The sequence below is a fragment of the Callorhinus ursinus genome, unplaced genomic scaffold (genome assembly GCF_003265705.2).
Source record: "Callorhinus ursinus isolate GAN/ISIS: 27379988/994484 unplaced genomic scaffold, GSC_fseal_2.0 scaffold50, whole genome shotgun sequence".
Taxonomy (NCBI): Eukaryota; Metazoa; Chordata; class Mammalia; order Carnivora; family Otariidae; genus Callorhinus; species Callorhinus ursinus.
Window position 1 is genome coordinate 10339370 of NW_027397112.1, and position 20129 is coordinate 10359498.

The 20129-nt window shown below is 37.5% G+C and overlaps 1 protein-coding gene and 1 pseudogene across 4 annotated transcripts in view; one reads left to right on the forward strand and one right to left on the reverse strand.

Moving 5' to 3' along the window:
- The window catches only part of KANSL1 (KAT8 regulatory NSL complex subunit 1), a 179595-nt gene that overhangs the window by 52881 nt on the left and 106585 nt on the right, over positions 1–20129 (forward strand). The window lies entirely within an intron of this gene.
- On the reverse strand, positions 2230–2325 carry LOC112837643 (U6 spliceosomal RNA; annotated as a pseudogene).

Consider the following 20129-nt stretch of genomic DNA (forward strand, 5'->3'; position numbering starts at 1 on the left):
ATGGTTCTGTGAAAGTAATAAGCCTTCACCAAGAATTTATTTGTGTTTTTTCTTCTTTCCTACCTCCAAGAGGAAAAACAGTGATCCATTGTAAGTCATAGGTACATGCTAGCAGTAGTGGAATGACTGACTTTTATATGTTATTGAATTTTTGGCAAATTGTATATTTATCATCATATTATATTTTACAGTTAGTAAATCTGTATTGCCAGATGAGGTATCTTAGAGAAGTTCTTTCCTTTTTCTTGATTAATTTTTTTGGTAACTGATTTTATTTAGTTTAAAACTGTTGTTGTTATACCTTTTTATTTTAAACTCTTTTTGGAAAATCATCCTAAAACGTTTCATGTATCTTCCTGTCTTGGTACATTAATTACTTTTGGAATTCGGCACTATACTGGGTTTGACCTGTATCATTGTTGAGTAATATCACTGTGGAAGGAGCAGGAATTTTAACATTATCTTCTTGATGGAGGGATGAACTGGCAAGGGAGGTATATGTTTCAGCAATCACCTTAATTTTTAATTCTTAACCGTAGAAATAGAAATAAGAGCATTTAAGTTATCTCTTGTGTACACAGAATAATTGTTGAGTATGTGCGTGTGTGTCTCTCCTTTCCACTTTTGTTTTCCTTTATATTACTCCCTCTCTTTTCCCTTTAAGAGTTTTGTTCTGCCATTTTGTTACGAATTCCTGGACTGACAATCTCATTTTGCTAAATTTGGTTTTCATTTCCTTTGCCCTTGTACTTACAAATTTCTATAGTAAGTACTTGCTGTTAAGAAAATAATTTTTTTTTCAGATATTCTCTTAAATGTGTTCTTAAATAGTAGTGTTCTGGTTACCTGGACATTGATTATATAAACTTCTCTTTCCTAAAAAAATATATATATTTTTTCTTAACTGTTATTATAGGCTTATCTTGGTGGTCATCATAAAAAGAATCCTTCATAGGGGCACATGGGTGGCTCAGTTGGTTAAGCGTCTGCCTTTGGCTCAGGTCATGATTCCAGGGTCCTGGGATCCAGTCCTGCATTGGGTTTCTTGCTCAATGGGAAGTCTGCTTCTCCCTCTCCCTCTGCCCCTCCCCGTGCTTGTGCTCTCTCTGTCTGTCTCTCTCTCTCAAATAAAAATAAAATCTTAAAAAAAAAAAAAAAAGAATCCCATAAAATGTTTCACTAGGACTACGGAAATAATATGTTGTTTTATATATATTACATATATCTTCATGTTACACAATGCTTTCTTTATAAGGACCTCAGGGAGAAAGATACACAACCAAGACTGATTTTTTTTCCCTTAAGCTTTTAAGTCTTGTGTCTGTTACCTGGATGCTAGAATTTGTGTTGTTCACTAGGTTTCTGTTGTCCTGTTGGCTTTTGGAAGTTAAAGCTTGTAGGTCTTGTACCTTTTTTTAAGCCTCATTCTTGGCTTCATTTTGTTCTACTTGTTCTTGTTTTATTTTCATGCTTTTATTTCTGGCCTAATTTATGCTAACCTATGTTTTATTTGATAGCCTCCTAAAGTCTGTTTCAGATCAAGGTTGGGTAAAAATAAACTAGATGTTCAGTTTAGTGATTAAAGAAATTATTTGAATTTTGGATTATCTTGATTGCAGTGACTTTTCTTCTGGGGGAATTTATTGTTAATAAAGATTTCTGTGTATACCGAATTACTTGTGTGTTTGTAGGTTTTGTTTTTTAGGTATCAGGGAATGCTTTGTGTTGTAGCTTCCTATTTGAATTTATTAAGTATACACAAATGATGTTGCCAGAGGTGGTAGTCAACTTGATTTGTCCTTATTTTGCTATTCCTTATCCTTTCATAGAATGATGGAGTGAGAGTAGTATTAGCCAGGAGAACTAAGTCATACCTAATCCGTCTCTGCTATAGACTAGCTATAGGGCTAATCATGTAACTACTTTTATAATAAAAATGAAGGAATTGACTAGATAACTTCTGAGTCGGAAACTACTAAAAATTGTGACTATACTATCTTTAAATAGCATGGATTGATGGAGCTGTTCTCAGCACTGTTTTTTTGTTGTTGTTTTTGTTGTAGTGTTTTTGTTTTTGTTTTTGTTTTTTGCATTTGGGGAAACTGTGAAGCAAAAGTCCCTATAAGTCACTGGTGTAACTTGAAACAAAACAGCCTTCTTGACTTGTGACTTACAGCTTTGATTCTTTTAATGCCTGTGTGTGTGTGTCTTTTGTTTTGTTTTTGTTTTTTTAACACGGAATGCTTCACGAATTTGCGTGTCTTCCTTGTGCAGGGGCCGTGCTAATCTCCGTATCGGTCCAATTTGTGCTGCGGAAGCAAGCACTGTTTTGTTTTTTTTAATAGTCCACTAAAGTGACTATTGAATTTGTTACTGTGTGGGATACATACTTGAGAATAATTCCATTGTGTTCTTACAGAACTTACTTCAGAGGTGAATAAACTCATTTTTGGAACACTTTTGATTTAATGCCCCTTGTTTTTCTGCTAACCTGCATATGACATCCAGTGGCAGATAGGAGCTTCTGTATTATTCCCCTTTCCCTCTCCCCCCTTCCTTTTTTCTAAGATATGTAGATAGAATTTATTCTTGGTGTTTCTTGAGTGATTCTGAAGGAAGGAAGTTAGGCAACAAGGAATTTGGGGGTTACCCATTTGCTGCAGATCTAGTTGCTACAGATGTTTTCTGTGGCCTTGTGACTGGTGTTTTCATTCTCTAAAATTGAGTGAAAGTACTCTTAAGGTAATGGTAGTGCTGAAATGCCCATAGAATAGTATTTACTAAATGAGCAAATGTAAAAGAGGCAAGAGATGAGGTAGGTGAATAAACAGATTATCTGCAAGTATGCTTTAGATGTGGAGAAACGGTAAGATAAAGATGAATATTTAGAACAGTGCCTAGCACACAGTAATATAAGGCAAATATTAGATGACATAATTGAAACAGGAAGAGATCACAGCTGGTTGATGCAACTGGAAAGAAAGGATATTAGAATAAGCCTTGAAGGGTGGCTAGGATTTTGGTAGGAAGTTTTCTCTTGGTTGTGGCCTACTGAGGTAGGTCAGTAGAGGCAGAAGGCATGGTGTACAGTGAGGACAGAGGCTAAAAGGCATGGGGCTTTGTTGGCTAGACTGGAGTGTGTTTTTTGAGACCTAGCAACATAGGTAAGAGTGCTAAATGTAGTAAAAAAGGAAAGAGAAAATCTCAGAGGTGATGCAGAAGTAGAGTTAGTGGGACTTTATTTTTATTTATTTATTTTTTTAAAGATTTTACTTACTTATCAGAGAGAGCGAGAGCACAAGCAGGGGGAGCGGCGGGCAGAGGGAGAAGCAGGCTCCCCGCTGAGCGAAGGAGCCCAATGCAGGACTTGATCCCAGGACCCTGGGGTTGTGACCTGAGCCGAAGGCAGATGCTTAACCAACTGAGTCACCCAGGTGCCCCAGAGTTAGTGGGACTTGATGAACAGTGGATGTGAGGGGTCAGTGAAGGAGGGAGTATCATACATGGAGTTTCACGCCGTGGGTGATTGTAAGAATACATTTTGCAAAATAACCCTAATAGCATGTGAAGGTCCAGGTTCTTTACTAGTGTCTTAAAAATGAAATTTCTGTATTCCTTTGTACATTCCAGCAAGTGTTAAAAAAATCAGGAAATGGGCTTCCAAGTAATCCTGTATAAACAAAGTGAGGAGTGAGTGGATCTGTACCTCAAAGCCTTATATTGGAGACTTTGAAATGGATGAATTCATTTATCAGATGTATTGATTGCCTACTGAGATGTGCTAGGTGGTAGGGGTATATAGTGGTGAATTAGATACAATCCCTGAAAAAAAAAAAAAAGATACAATCCCTGCCCTGTCCTTGTGGACAATATAGGCTAGAAAGAGAGACTAATTATTTAAGCAAGTAATCACATAGTTACTGATGTATTTACAGTGGTTGTGGGTGCTACAGAAGTGAAGTTCAGAGAGCTTTGAAGGGTGCATATCAGGAACATCTAATTAAAATGGGTGGGGATATTATAGCGAGTATACTGAAGAAGTAACATGTAAGCTGAGACCTAAATGTTGAGAGATGATTGGTGGTGAAGAAGGAAGAGTGTGCTACAGACTGAAGAAACAGCATATGCTAAGGCCTTGGGAATGGGAGGTGCTTGACACTTTCAAAAACAGGGCACAGTGTAAGGAGAGTGATGAGAAATGAGCCAGAGAGGTAGTTAGAGGCCAAGTCACATTGGTGTTTTTGTTGGTTATCTCACATTTAAAATGTTAATTGTGGAGCCAATGATGTGTAAACATCATTGGATTTTTTTTTTAAAACCTCTTGTAATTGTGTGAAGAGCACAAAGTGGATGTCGATTTTGGGAGACCAGTTAGGCTGTTGTTGTAAACCAGGTAAGAGAGAATGGTGGACTCAGACTTTGGCAGGAAAGAGTGAGAGAATTGGATATTGGAGATAGAGTGACTAGAATTTGTGATTGATTGGATATGATGAGTGGATGTTGAGAGAGAAGGAAGAGGTATTATGAGTGATTCCTAGGTTTTTGGCAGGAATACTAGATTGAATGGCTATGTTGAGATGAAGGAACAGTTGGAGGTTATTGAATGTGGTGGACTCTTGCTAATTTTCAGTTAAACATTTTTGGCTGTTGGGTATACCCAGGATTTCATTGTCATTTGCATAGCACCCTGTTAGATTCCATGTGCATGATAAATTATTTTAGTAGGAAAGGGAAAGCGTGGGACCACATTTTATTTCAAATGAATAGTAATCTTTTTTTTTTTTTAGTAGACTCCACGCTGAGCATGGGGCCCATTGTGGGTCTTAAACTCATGACTCTTGAGATCAAGACCTGAGCTGAAATCAAGAGTCCGTTGCTTAACCGACTGAGTCATCCAGGCACCCCTCAAATGAATAGTAATCTAATTAGTTTCTTTACTCTGTCCCTAAACAAAGATCAAAACAGACTAATTTGCAGGCTAGGCAGAAATTTATACCTCAGGTCATGTCCTTTAATATCTACCAGTTCATTCTTTTTTTTCCTGTTTCCCAGTGTATACCTGGGGAAGTTTCGCTCTTACTTTCAATGTAAAGAGAGCATTGAGTCTAAAATTTTAACTAATGGGTGCAGTATATAATATATATAAAGTAAATTTTACTATTTTGGATTCCCCGTAATGCTTTGTGGCCACTTCAGCCTGTTTGATTTTATATTTGTTCAACAGTTACAAAGAAGGGTTTTGCATCGAAATGATGAACAAAATTGTTTTGAAATCAGTTTCAGTCTGATAAAAGTGTCTGGAGAGTCTTTTCCTCAAGTAGAATATCCTGAAAAGTTTTTGGTCAAGTACAAATGTTGCAGGTTGCCCTGGTAACCTATTTAGTAGCATTGTAGCAACTGTATAGATTATATTCAGAACTCTCAGGTAAGAGGATTTGTGGAGAAAAGGTTTGGGGGTTGGTGAGGATTTGAGGAATGACAACCAGGAAGGAGGGGTTATATTCAGTTTTAAATCATTTTCAAGTTGTTTTACTTTTGCCTAATAGAATAGAGGACATGAGCCAGGGGATTAAATGAGAATCGTATATGTGTAGTGACTGGTTCTTTTTGCTCACCCTTTAATCTTTTTTTCCCATTTGTTCTGGCACTTGAGGATGCATCCTGGGAAAATAGAAACTGGGGGAGACAGAGCTTAGGATCACTGGGACTAAATTAGTATGAAACCTGGGAGATCACAGAACCCCGGGGGGACTGACTGAAGTGATTTGTTGGAACCAGGGAACAACATTTTTAACCTACTTTGCCTAATCAGACAACAGAGTTGAAACATGTCAGGAAAAAAATAATAGCTTACATTGCTTGAATATTTCTGAGGTGTAGGCAGTGTTGTAAGTGCTTTATACTTACTTACTTATTTAGTTCTCACAATACAATGAGGTGTAGGTATTATCTCAGTTTTACAGACTGAGAATGAGAAATGAACAGTTTAAGTAGCTTGCTTAACGTCTCACAGCTAACAAGAAATCAGGGTATTATTCTAGGCTGTTTACCCACAGCCTGGGCATAAACATTGAGCTGTATTAGTGGAAACAAGCAAATTGCCCTTTAGACTTGGTTGATGAAAAGGAATCTACCAAACATAATGTAAAATAGGGCATTTATCTTTGTATTCAAGAGACTTTATAGTAATATTAAGTAATTTGGTAATAAATTTTGAGGAAAGGTAAATAGTCTGTATCTTAACCAGATACACCCTTTGGCCTGCAATAACCTGTTATTCATTTCTTTTATGGAATAGAGGTTGGATGGGTTGAGAGGGTCATTTTGCTAGGGCAGACCTAGCATCTGGGAAGTGGCTGGAGTGACTTTTTTTTTAAAAAGAGAAGGAAACAAGAGAATTAGTATGTATTGATTACATCTTCTATATGTTAGGTGGTTTACGTTTGGTATCTTTTTTTAAGAATTTATTTATTAAGATTTTGTTTATTTGAGAGAGCAACAGAGATAGCGAGAGAGAGCACAGGTGGGGAGGAGAGGGAGAAGCAGTCTTCCCGCGGAGCAGGACACGGGGCTCTCTCCCAGGACCCTGGGGTTATGACCTGAGCCGAAGGCCGAGCTTAACTGACTAAGCCACCCAGGTGCCCCCTACATTTGGTATCTTATTTAATCTTTAAAACATTCATATGATGAAGCTGATATCTCCATTTTACAGTTGAGGCCCAAGACTATAAACATGTTACATAATTTAGCAAAGATAAAAAGCTAGTTCTTTCTTGCTGCTCTTTCTATGAGTATTTTTCTACCGAACTGACTGGGAGGGAGCAGAAAGAAGATTCTGTTTCCAGAAATGGAGCAACCTGAAGGCACACTGCTCTTTAGATGCCTCTCTGACTGTACAGTACACTGGTGGGCATGGCACTGATTATGAGGGATGATGGGAAGGTGTTTTTCCTCTACTATAATAAATAATCCAGAGAAGTGACCTAGTTCATAATTTTTTAAAAACATTTTTGACATTCTAAAGGAATGATTTATATTTTAACTTACGTGGAAAAATCCTTATTTCCCCAGTTGCTGGAAAAAGAAGTGTTTTAAAATATGAAAGTATTTTACGTTCTTTTTTCTTTAGTCTTGCATTGTGCTTATGACTGATAGATGAATTATAAGCATGTACTTATAATGTTTATAAGTGTTTATAAACTTACAGTGTTTATTGAAGTATTTTCCTCAAAAAATCTTTTTCTGGTGAGTCTGGTTATTATAGGAGGTTGAACGGCATAAAATAGCAGTTAAAGAATATCCTGATTGGTTTTTCCACCCACTTATCTGGGTTTGTGTTGTTTTCATGTCTGAGAATGGAGTTTATGATTAACATTCAGTATCTTATTTTTATTGATTTGATAATCACTGGAAAACTTGAAGGGTGAACTGGAGGTTATTATTTTTCTTAGCATTTGTAGGATTAGGGAGCAATATGGTAAAGAATTTTAGACTATTGAGAATTGTTCATTTTAATTTTGTCTTTTAATCTTCCTAGGTTCCTCACTTACAAAGTCTAAATTACACCTTTCTGGAAAATGTCACTTGTTGTTTTGTAATGATGAGACCCAGACTGGGATGGGAAAGACTTTTATCACTGTTGGGCGCTCTGTCCATCTTGTTGAGGTACGCTGAGCCGCTGAGCGATCCTTCATGGAGCACAGACTGCCTGTATCTGCATAGGGAGTCTGCAGACTTGGTCCGTCAGGGAGGTAGTGGCAGAGCTGCAGCAGCAGTCTGCTCACTTGTTTCTTCATGAGGCAACCTGCTGCCAGTGTGTACCTGCAGTAACTGTCGTTTTATTTTTTTAATTGTGTTCCACTTACAACAATGCAGAAATCTGAAAGGAAGGTGTGGACCCTGAGAGTGGGGGATAGTGAGAGTGAAGACAAAGGGCTTTATTTACCATATGGGTATCCTTTTTGCTGAATAAAGTCTTTGGAATGTTATACTTTGGAAATAAATATCCCTAATGAAAAACAGTCCTCTATATCTGCCCTCCCCCCCAAGCAAAACAGGGGTGCCTGGGTGGCTCAATTGGTTAAGCGTCTGCCTTTTTCTCAGGTCCTGGGATAGGCCCGAGTCAGGCTCCCTGCTCAGCGGGGAGCCTGCTTCTCCCTCTCCCTCTGCTGCTCCCCGTGCTTTTGCTCTCTTGCTCTCTCTGTCAAATAAATATTTAAACAAAAACCCAAAAACCAGATAAACAAAACAATAAACATTTTTTCATTTTTTAAAAGAAAACAATAAAAAGTTCTCTTTTATTCCTGTTTCTTTCCCAGAAATAATTGATTAAAGACCATTACAGATTATAAAGTTCATTTTTATAGAATTAGAGACCAATTGCTCTTTGACACTGTCAAACATCAAATGTGGAATTTTAGTTACTGCCTAGATGCATAAAGTTAACATAGATGACTCTTTCTTTGATTCATTCAATTGGCTTTCATAGAATTTCACTGTGAGAATGAAAAGATCTGGGTTTTTTCTTAAAAATTTTTCTTCAGATCTTAAGAGTTTTCAGCTGAGTTGCTGCAACCACTGTTTCTCTAGATTTCCAACTGGGTGAAAATGTTTTTCTTTTTAAATTGGCACTCCTCCAGCAGATTTTTCCACCAAGTATTCTTTGGGCACACCCTTTGCATAGTGAATTTTGCAAGATCTTTATTCACAAGGCTGGAAGACAGGCCAATCTTCTCTTTGTAAGATGAAAACAAGAGTGAGGCTTGCTTAAGACTCATTTTGCTTCTACCCAGCTGTATTTGAAATTGATCTCGTATGCAAATACATTCAAGCGTTCACAGAAGAAATTTGACTTGGAAGTTTTAAGTGGAAAGGCTAATTTTGTATTTGCAGGAAGTTTGCTTGGTGCAGTGATTTTCCTCCCAATTGAGAATTCTCTTAATTTGTTCTTAATCATAACTTGATAGTAAGTAGATCTCAGACTTGAGAGGTGTGAGGTGACTTTGATATTTTTAAGTGTACATTCAAGACATTGATGTATTATGTATATAGAGTTGACCCTTGAACAACATGGGGGTTAAGGATGTCGACCTCCCATGTAGTGGAAAATCCACGTATAGCTTTTGACTCCCCCAACACTTAATTACTAATAGCCTACTGTTGACTGGAAGCCTAAGAACATAAACAGTCATTTAACACATAATTTGTATGTAGTATGTATTATATATATAAGCTGATACAGCAGGTAATGAATAATAGTAATTTAAATAATAATTGATAAGCTAATAAAGTAAGCTAGAGAAAAGATAATGTTATGGGAAACGATAAGAGAAAGTACTGTACTGTATTTATTGGGAAAAAAAATCCATGTATAAGTGGACCTGCATTGTTCAAACCTGTGTTGTTCAAGGGTCAGCTGTACTTGGTTTTCCATTTTATTAGATGCAGGGAGTTATTATTTCTGTTAATGTCCAAAGCAGTGTTAGATTATTTACACTTACATGCTTTATTCTAAATAGACAGTGTAATGGTATTACTAGATGAGACACATTTCCCTTGATTTCATCCATAAACATTAAGATTTACTGAAAAACTTGTGGAAGGGTGAGGTGCAGTATTGCTCTTAGGTGTATCCCAGCAGGCCTGCCTTCCAAGAGCTATACCTTATATTCCCTTAACAGATAGTCCTTCAACAGGTACAGAAGTTACTATAGTTGATAATCTGAATAGAAACTAGTATGTGTCATGATGGAGGATAGTCTAAAGTGTCCCTGTGGCAATTCCAGAAAAGGTGATCCAGAATTCTCTAAGCAAAGAATAACAGATATAAAAATTTTCAAGGTAACTCTTAATTTTTTGGAGCCTAACCTTTCAAAATCATCTGTCATCAAGATTGACTTTGCCCCTAAAGGACAAGGGAAATACTTCTCTGATAGTAAAATAAGGAATGATGAAAACACTTAAGAATTGAGAACTTGGTTTCTGTCTTCAAGGAGTAATGTACTGGACTTGATTTTTCTTTTTCTCCCACATTCAAGTAGAAAAGGAAGCATTAGAATGGCAGTGAACACCTTAATTGTAATTAGATGCATGATACAGGCATTAAATGCTGAGATTTAGGAGGAAAGAGTGATTACTTTGGGCTAAGGTGATCAGAAACCCTGAGAAGAGTGGAACTTTAGTTTGATCCGAGATGACACTTAGGTTTCCAAGAGGAAATAAGATGTTTCAGATCGAAGGATGAGGGACCTCAGGTGAGGATGTTGTGTTGGGTAACAGGGAAGAGAGCCATCTGCGACTAGTGCAGAATCACTGACATGGAATGGTGTGGTTGGAGTGCTGATAAAAGAACCTCTGATAGTGATGTGGGGTGAATGGATTGGAAGTGTAGGATGGTTTGGAAGCCAGGGTAAGACTTTACAGGCAAGTAACCTATCTGTGAGTAAAAGTCTTTTGAACCGGAGTGATGGGCATAGAACGGAAAGAAAGGTACAAATGCAAGACTGATGAAATATAGAGCATTTTAAAGAATTTATTTATTTATTTATTTATGTGAGAGAGAGCATGAGAGGGGAGAGGGTCAGAGGGAGAAGCCGACTCCCCACTGAGCGGGGAGCCCGATGTGGGACTTGATCCTGGGACTCCAGGATCATGACCTGAGCTGAAGGCAGTCGCTTAACCAACTGAGCCACCCAGGCGCCCAAAATGTAGAGCATTTTAAAACTTATTTTGGGAATAGGCACAAATTTGTCATTTACAGTTGAGAAACGTCAGGACAGAGAGGTCAAATGACTGTGCTAAAAATTACTAGGTTAAGAGTCAAGGTTGTCCTAGAGTTCTTGTCTCCAAATCTAACGTATTTCATTGATTACACACTTAAGTAAACTTTTGACATGACTGAATATTCATGTTAGAAAATTAGCAGAATATTGATGGAACTAGGAGAGGCAAGAAGGAATGTGTATTAGTGCGTGGGAAGGGAAAGAAATGGAAGGAAATTACTTGGAGTGTAAGGCCTTTCCTTGGGAGAAATGTTTCTCTGAGATGTAGCGTTTATGTTTAACTCTTAAAATTGGTTTTCTTTTTAACTGAGATATAACTGACATACAGTATTATGTTAGTTCAGGCATACAACATGATTCACTATTTGTATGTTTTGAAAAATGATCATTAACATCCATCACTATAAGTTGTTACAGAATTTTTTTTTTACTTGTGATGAGAACTTTTTTTTTTTTTTAAAGATTTATTTATATTACTTGAGAAGAGAGCACGAGTTGGGAGGGGAGAGGGAGAGAGAATCCCAAGTAGACTCTGCACTGAGGGCCGAGCCTGATGTGGGGCTCCATTCCATGACTGAGGCCACAACCTGAACTGAAACCAAGAAGTTGGATGCCCATCCGACTCTGCCACCCAGGTGCCCCTGTGATGAGAACTTTTAAGTTTTAGTTTCCTGGCAACTTTCAGACAATGCAGTACTGTGTTACTAGCTCTACTTGCTGTGCTATATATTGTGTCCCTGTGATTTATCTTTTTATAACTGGAGGTTTTTACTTTTTGACTCCTTTCACCCATTTTGTCCACCCCCAGCCCTCTGCCTCTGGCAACCACCAGTCTGTTCTATGTTTTTGTCTATGGTTTGAGGCAACATTTTAACCCCCCCCTGCCCGCCAGTGGATAAACAGTTGTTCCTAGACAATAAATTGAATAGAACATTCTTTTTATATGATTAAAAATAGCACTTTTATTGTAAACAAACCCCATATATATTTATGTTGATATGTTGTCTCCTGTTTGATGCAGGGTCAATTCCTGCATGGATGTCAGACTGTTTGAATTACTAAAGTTATAATGAATTGTAATATAAGGAATACTATAATAATATAATATAATATAATGATTAAAGTAACATAATGAACTACTAAAGCTTTAAATGATCAAATATATACTACTTGCCATAGCTTGAAATAGCTGATAGAGTAACTGCACTCTCCTTTTCCTTAAAATTATATATTTTTGTGAAGGTATTGCTCATTATCTTCTTCCATATGAATTTTAGATTCAGTTTATCAGCTTCCTTTAAATCCTTTTGGGATTTGGGTTGGGACTGTTTTGTGACTGTACATTAATTTGGAGATACGACATCTTGACAGCATTAGGTCTTCCAAAGTTGTGGTGTTTTCCTCTATTGAGGTCCTTTATGTCTAGAGTAAAAAAAAATTTTTTTTTAAGATTTTATTTATTTATTCATGAGAGACATAGAGAGGCAGAGGGAGAAGCAGGCTCCCTGCTGAGCAGGGAGCCTGACACAGGACTCAATCCCAGGACCCTGGGATCATGACCTGAGCGGAAGGCAGGTGCTTAACCATCTGAGCCACCTAGGCACCCTAGAGTAAAATTTATACTTTTCTTTCTATAGGCCTTGCATATTTCCTATTACATTTATTTGTAGATATTTTGCAGATTTTAATGCTATTAAGAGTGAGATAATTTCTTGTTGATATATGGGGAAACTCGATTTTTATACTTTTTTGTTTTTTTGGCTGCCTTACTGAATTTTCCTACTCTTAGCAATTCTTTGATTTATTTTTATTTGATATTACTAGATGGATAGTCACCTGAGTGACAGTGACATTTTGTTTTCTCCTTTTCTTTTTTTAAAGATTTATTTATTTATTTGAAAGATTGAGAGAACGAGTGGGAGGTGGGCCAGAGGGAGAGGGAGACGCAGACTCCCTGTGGAGCAGGGAGCCCGATGTGGGACTCAATCCCAGACCTGGGATCATGACCTGAGCCAAAGGCAGACGCCTGAGCCACCCAGGCACCCTGTTTTCTCCTTTTCAATTGTTAATACTTTGTGTTTCTTTTTCTTGTCTGATTGCACAGACTAGAACCTTCTAGTACATGGTTGAATAGTATCAGAGTTAGGGGACTTTCTTATCAGGGTCCTGACTTTAATTAGAGAAGTTAATGTTTTGCCATTGAGTGTGATTTGTGCTATCGGTTGTGATAATTGTCTTTTGTTAGGGCAGTCACAGTTCTTTTAATTTCTAATTAAGGAATTTTTTTACAACTGTGAATATATTATCGATGCTTCTTCAGTATCTTTGGAGATAGTAATAGATATATTTTTTCTTTTAGAGTCTTTAAATGATTTCCTGATGTTGATTGGCCCATGATTTTATTCAACAAATATTTATTTGAGTGCTTATTTGTCAGGAGCTCTCCAGGGCAGTTAACAAAATAGGAAAAAAAAAAACAACCCCAAAACAACAACAACAACAACAACAAAAACTCTGCTCTCTCTGGAGTTTGCATTCCAGTGGAGAGTGCTTAGGCTAAACATCATCAGATACTATCTGGATGATTTGGATTATTATTTTATTACATGTCAAATGGGATTTAGGTGTTTTTGTGGAGGAAGGACTGCTTTTCCTCCCCCATATTTATAACTTGGAATGACCTATAACATAGTTTTAGGCTGGCTGTGGTTGTGGCAGGCTTATAGACTGACTTGGTAAATTTTCCCATCTTTTTCTCCACTTGGAAATAATTGGCAAGGATTAATCTGTTTGCTAACATTTTGCTAGAACTTGACTTGTTAAAATGTCTGAATAGCATAGTTGCCCTTTTACTATTATGAATCGATCTTTGCTGATGTTGTAAATTGTTTCTGTGGTTATTGGTTTAAGGTTTTTAACCTCTTCCTTCATGACCCAATTTTGGCAACATCTTTTAAGAAAATCACTCATTTTGCCTAAATTTTTAAATTTATTGCCACGAAATTCTGCCTGGTTATCTCTTAGAATCTTCCCGTAGACTGTGGTTTGTTTGTATTGCTTTACTCTGTTGTTAATTTGCTCTTTCACTTCTGTTTTCTTTTCTTGGATACAAAGTTTTCTGCTTTATAAATTAGGTTCTTAAAAAACTTGTGCTTATATTGATTGAATTTATCTTTTGTTAACAGTATTTCATTGGTTTTGTTTTTGTCTTTATTCATTTCTTCTGCTTCGGATTTTTTTAAGCAGCTTTAGGTTACACATTTAGGTCATTTATTTTCAGTCTGTCTTACTTTCTTAAATAAACATTTAAGTTATAATAGCATTTCCTCTGAGTTAGTTCTTTGGCCAAATTCTAAGAGTTTGGTCTGTCATATCTTCATAGTTCATTTCTAAATAGAGCAATTTTGGTTTCTCCTCATCAGAATTATTTAATAAGATGTATTAAATTTTTGTGTTTTTTTTTGCCCCCCTTTTAAAAAGTGTTGGTTTCTAGGGTTTTTTCCATTGTGTTAAAAGAATGTGGCCCGTATGCTTTCTTTCTTTTTTTTTTTTTTTTTAAAGAGTTTATTTATTTATTCATGAGAGACAGAGGGAGAGAGAGAGAGAAGCAGAGGGAGAAGCAGGCTCCCAAGGAGCAGGGAGCCCGATGCGGGACTCGATCCCAGGACCCTGGGATCATGACCTGAGCTGAAGGCAGACGCTTAACCATCTGAGCCACCCAGGCGCCCCGCCCGTATGCTTTCTGTCTGATTTTTGGAATTTGAGCTATGTCTTTGTGATCCGTTACATGAATTGTTAAACCGTTTATGGGTATTTGAAAAGTATTTGTTCTCCGTTTAGGTATAAAATTCCATCTGTAAGAAGTAGTCATGATTATTTTTACTAAATTCATAATACTCCCATCAAATTTTTACCTCAGTTACTCATGGCATGCAGTATAGCACTAAAGTGGTTGAAACTTTAGATCCTGGTCCACCTGGATTTGAATCTAGTCTCTTGACTTGCTAGTTCTGTGATCTCTTGCACCTTAGTTTCTTCTGTAATATGGGACTTGTCACCCTTACGTTATGGGGGTTTTGTTAGGATAGAGGAGATAATATATGCAAAATGCCTATATCCTGTTTTAGGGTCTAGAACATAAATAGTAGTAATGATATCCAGACTTTGTGTCTAGATTTTGAGTGTTGGATATTATTGTCAGTTTTTCATAATTATGCGTTGAGTACTTTTGCCCATTGTGTTCTTTCTTTTAAAATTGGGTTCTGAGGTCAAAGGATATCATCATTTTTAGGTTATTTTTACCCCAGGTTGCTTTCTGAAAGAGTTGTGTCACTTTATTCTGTTCTGATTGATAGCGTGCCAGCTTTAACTTCAAGCTTCAGTGTTCCTACTTTTATTTAGAAAAATGAATTTAATAGGTTCTCATTGACACTTTACCTGCATTTGGAAATAACGTTTAGGAAGACAAACTTTTTCTGACGTTTACAAGCTTTTTTCCTGACATTTGTGACATTTTCATTTGTCATTTGAGTAATGGCTGCCAGAAGATAGGAGTGGTGTCTTTAGATTGCCATTTATTTATTTATAAAAGATTTTATTTGTCAGAGAGAGAGATCGCCCACACAGCAGGGGGAGTGGCAGGCAGAGGCAGAAGGAGAAGCAGGCTCCCTGCTCAGCGGGACCTGGGATCATGACCTGAGCTGAAGGCTTAGCCGACTGAGCCACCTAGGTGTCCCTACACTGCCTTTTAAAATAGGTTTTTATAAACTATGGAGAATATATAGACTCTTTTTCCCTTCTTTTCCATGTTTGTGTGGTTTTCTGGAAACGAGTTTGTTTGAGTAGAGTTTCCCAACATAGGCACTACTGACATTTTTGGTCAGATAGCTCTTTGTTGTGGGGAGCTGTCCTGTGCATTGTAGGATGTTTAGTAGTATCTCTGGTTTCTACCCACTAAATATCAGCACCCTCCCTCCATCCCGCTAGTTGTGACTATAAAATGTGTCTCCAAACATTGCCACCTGCATCCTGACAAAAATACATGTCCTGGGGTTGGGGGGAAATCTTCAGTTGAGAACCATTGGATTCGTCTTTATCTCTCTTTGGAAGGGAAAGGGCACTTTTTATATTGGGTGCCTGGAATATATATAGTTCTTTCATTTTTGACAGTATTCTCTAGTTATGTAGTGATCTTTGTGTCTGTTTCATAGATGAAGAAACTAAAGCTGAGATTAAATCTTGAGAAGGCATCTTGTAAACTATATAATAGGAGTACTTCTAGCTCTGATTGTTAATTCCTTCCCCTCATCCCACCCTCACGTTTGTCACCAGCCCTAAGAAAATATACTTTAACTGTGTTCTAGTGGTGTTTAGGGCTTTGCAATGAAGATGGACATTGATGAGTCAGACTGAAATTCTTAAAGGGCCATCATGAGGAGGAATATTCCCCTAAAGGACAAATCAGAATCAATTAGATATTTTCAGTTTCCCCCCCATTTCCGATTACATATGATTCAGACACATGAATATATGCCAGTCAGCCTTCCTCAGTCGAGGTAGAAAAAGGTTGTGAGCCACTGCTTTGTTCTTTCCAGTCTGTTTTCCTTTGCCTTTTCTACTCTTCTCTTCCTCATCCTTTTATCCGTTAGCCTCTACTTCAGAAGTTAAGAGTTAAGGGAAATGGGCTGATTTCAAAACACTGCATCCCATTTAGAAGGGATGTATACAGAGTTACGTGCAGTATTACCTGGCTGCGAGAACAGGTCATTGAAGCAGCAGCTAGAAAGAGGGGAGTTCTCTCTCTGTTTCTCTCTCTCTCTCTCTTTTTTTAAAGATTTTATTCAGGGGCTCCTGGGTGGCTCAGTCGTTAAGTGTCTGCCTTCGGCTCAGGTCATGATCCCAGCGTCCTGGGATCAGCCCCGCATCGGGCTCCCTGCTCAGCGGGAAGCCCGCTTTTCCCTCCACTCCCCCTGCTTGTGTTCCCTCTCTCTCTGTCTCTCTCTGTCAAATAAATAAATAAAATCTTTAAAAAAAAAATAAGGATTTTATTTATTTGAGAGAGATAGAGCATGGGGGGTGGTGGAGGGAGGAGGAGACTCCCTACTGAGCAGGGAGCCCAAGGTAGGTCTCAATCCAGGACCCTGGGAGTTCTCTCACATATGGAGGCATCTGAAGTTGTTCATGAAATAGGCTGTTTTACTGTTCAGCCTTTTTTTTTTTTTTTTTTTGCTCTTCTCTGACTTAGGCAATTAACTCCTGGGGCTGGGTTTTTTCCCCATCTTGTAGTTCCTTTTGGATCAGATTTTCTTAACCTCTCTCTCTCCTTCCCACCGATATTTTCTTTTTTGTTTATTCTTGTCTCACCAGATTAAAAGGAATGAGTGGGTTGCAGACTTTCAGAGTTGGTAACATGCTACTGAATAAATGACCCTGGTCTCTTGATGGTCATGAGGTCTTCTGATGCCTGTACCTCCAGATAGCCCTTTCACACAGTTATCAGCTCCTCCTCCTCCTCTATACTGGCAGCTCTGTTCCTGGTCAATGAGGCTTCTTTCTGTACATGAAAGCATTTTGTAAGCAGCCAATGGAGTTCATATCCTGTGCTGCTTTGTGTTTGTTTCCAGCCCACATTTTGGGAATGTGTATTTGTGGCTTTATTTATTTACTAGTTTATCCCAGAACATTTATTTCCAGAGGTTCTTGATAAAAGAGAAAGTTACTAATAAGAGGACATTATTTTTTGTAGAGTAAAATGATGTAGCATGCTAAAGCTCCCCCTGTGCCCATTGTTGTAAAAAAAAAAAAAAATTTCAAAGAGAAATTTTCCAACTCTGACTCTTTTACATTGACTCATGTTTTCTTTGCATTTCAAGCTCAATCTCTTCAGCTAAAATGGGTTGATGAGTTGTGTACCTGCATGTGTGTCTCTGTGTTTGCACTTTTCTCACTAAATTTACTTTACTCACTTGATGAGGGCTTTTCATATATAAGGCTTGGGATAGGCTATCACTGCGGTATGACCAAGTCAAGCCAGAGAGACTTCATAGCTAGAAGTCTGGCTTTCTTCCCCAAAGCCTTTTTGATTTAAAAACTGTTGCTTTAAGTTTGTGTGTTCTTTATCAGGTGAGCTCATGATCTGCTGCTTCAGCAGAAATCTCTATACAGTCAAGAGTCGAGACGGAAGAGTAGGTGGTGCCTTAGTTATTCTAAGTATCCCGACATTTAAATTTGCCACTAGGGACTTTAGCATCATTGCATTTATTTATTATTCTTCAAATATTTAGCGTTTTGGCTTTTTGTTCTCTCATCCCGTTAATCATTTTTTAAAAGGGGTTACTCGGGTGAGGATATTAAAACCAGTAACCTATGATGCTCTGGGTTGGTAACGATGAACTGGCTCATTCCTTGATGTTTGCTTGTTGGACTTAAAAAAAAAAACCAAAACCCACCACCCGTGTCTTGTCTGACATCTGCTCTTTTCACATCCTTGTTGGCACGATCTAAATAAATCTTTGAAATTGTCCATCTTCTTTCTCCTTTTGTATGTGTTGTCAATGTTAGTTTCACCTAAATCTGTGTGTCATCCTGTATAACAGTGGAGGCTAAATGGTACATGTATATTGCTTCAAAGAAGTTTTTAGCGATAAAGCTGCAGAGGGCTTCATAGTTGTGATGTACTCTTGATTAATCGTCTTCAAAAAGTATTTTGTCATTCTTTTGATATGTTTAGGTTTTAGCTACTATATTATTAACAAGTGAACTTTTATATGAAATAAGTGTGTTTTAAATGAAAAACGGGATTTATGTTCTGGGGATAAGGTCTAAAATCTCAATGGCAGATTAGTATTTAAGGTAGAGTTAGAGATATTAATCTTTATTTAAAATGTTTCTATGATAAAGAATTATTTGTGCACTTTTAAATGAATCTGTTTTCCAGAGATGCTAATTTTTTCAGAATCCTTAGTTTTTAAATTTTATTTTCTCCCATATATAAGTGGCTTTGAGAAATCTGATCCAACATCTCTTGCTTCCAAGTTGCATTTTTTTGTTTTTTGCTGTTTACTAGAATCATCTGGGTACTTTAAACGACAACAACAAACCTGATGGTAATGCTGTACCAGACCAGATAAGATATCATCTTTGGGGTGGGACCAGCCTATTTTAAAAATTCTCCAAGGAGATTCCATACTATAGCCAGAGTTGTAAATCACTGCTCCTAGGATGTTTTTGTGATTAGGGACCTTTTAAAAAAGAAATGCTGTAGACTTTTCCCTCAGAAAAAAGGGGCGGTGTATAATGACTCCCTGAGGTCTCAAATTAAGAACATCTGTCCTGGGAGTAGCCTTGACTTTCTAGATTTAATTGGAAGCAGTTGAGTATAAGAAGCTATTGTAATTTGTGATGATGAAGGAATATTCCTCATCCCTCATAAGCATGTATTCACTTAACAAATAACAGACGTGTATCTAGTATGCTGTATGTTCCAGACACTATTTTAATTGCTAGGGATACAGCTGCCAATAAGAATTTGGTTTTTTCATGAAGTTTTACCCTAACGTGAGAGACAGATGATGAATAAATGAACGAAGGCTAGTTTAACACTTGCTATCATGAGAAATAAAACAATGTAAGGAGATCAAAAGTGATGGTTACCTGGTGGGGTGATTATTTTAGATAGGGTGATCAGGGAAAGCCTCTCTAAGGAGGTGGTGTGTGCTGACATCAAAATGAAGGCAGAAGGTATGTCCTTAAAGACCTTGAGGAAGAGCGTTCCTGGTGCAGAGAACAGCTGCAGTCTCGCCCTAAGGTGGAGCTGAACTTGGCTTGTTGGATTTTCATCTGGAAGGCCAGGGTGACATGAGCATACGTGATAATCCGGTGTAGAATGAGTGGCAGAAGATGAAATTAGAAAGCGTTGTAGGCCATTGTAAGAAGCTTGACATTTTAATTTAATAGGAACTTATTAACTTGATTATAACTCACTGTTGTTAAATGTTTAGCTTTATACCTAAAATATTTTTGAAATAATGTTCATTTTTTTTCAGAATTAGCTGGACTCAATATATTGTGACTTATCAGACTTACCAGACTGAATTTCTCCATAACAAGGGACCATCTATGTCTTTATTCTTCATATTGCTGAGTACAGAAGATGTTCAACAACAGAATAGGAACCTTGCAATCACTTTAGATAGGTGTTTTTAAATTTATATGAAAGTCCTAATGCATGATAATTTACTGTTTGCCTGCTGTGTGCTAATAGTTATTCCTAGTCTGTTCCCCTCTCTCCCCAGGTGGAGGTAGTGTTAATACCTGACAGGGAGGAAACAGACACAATGGCAGAACTAG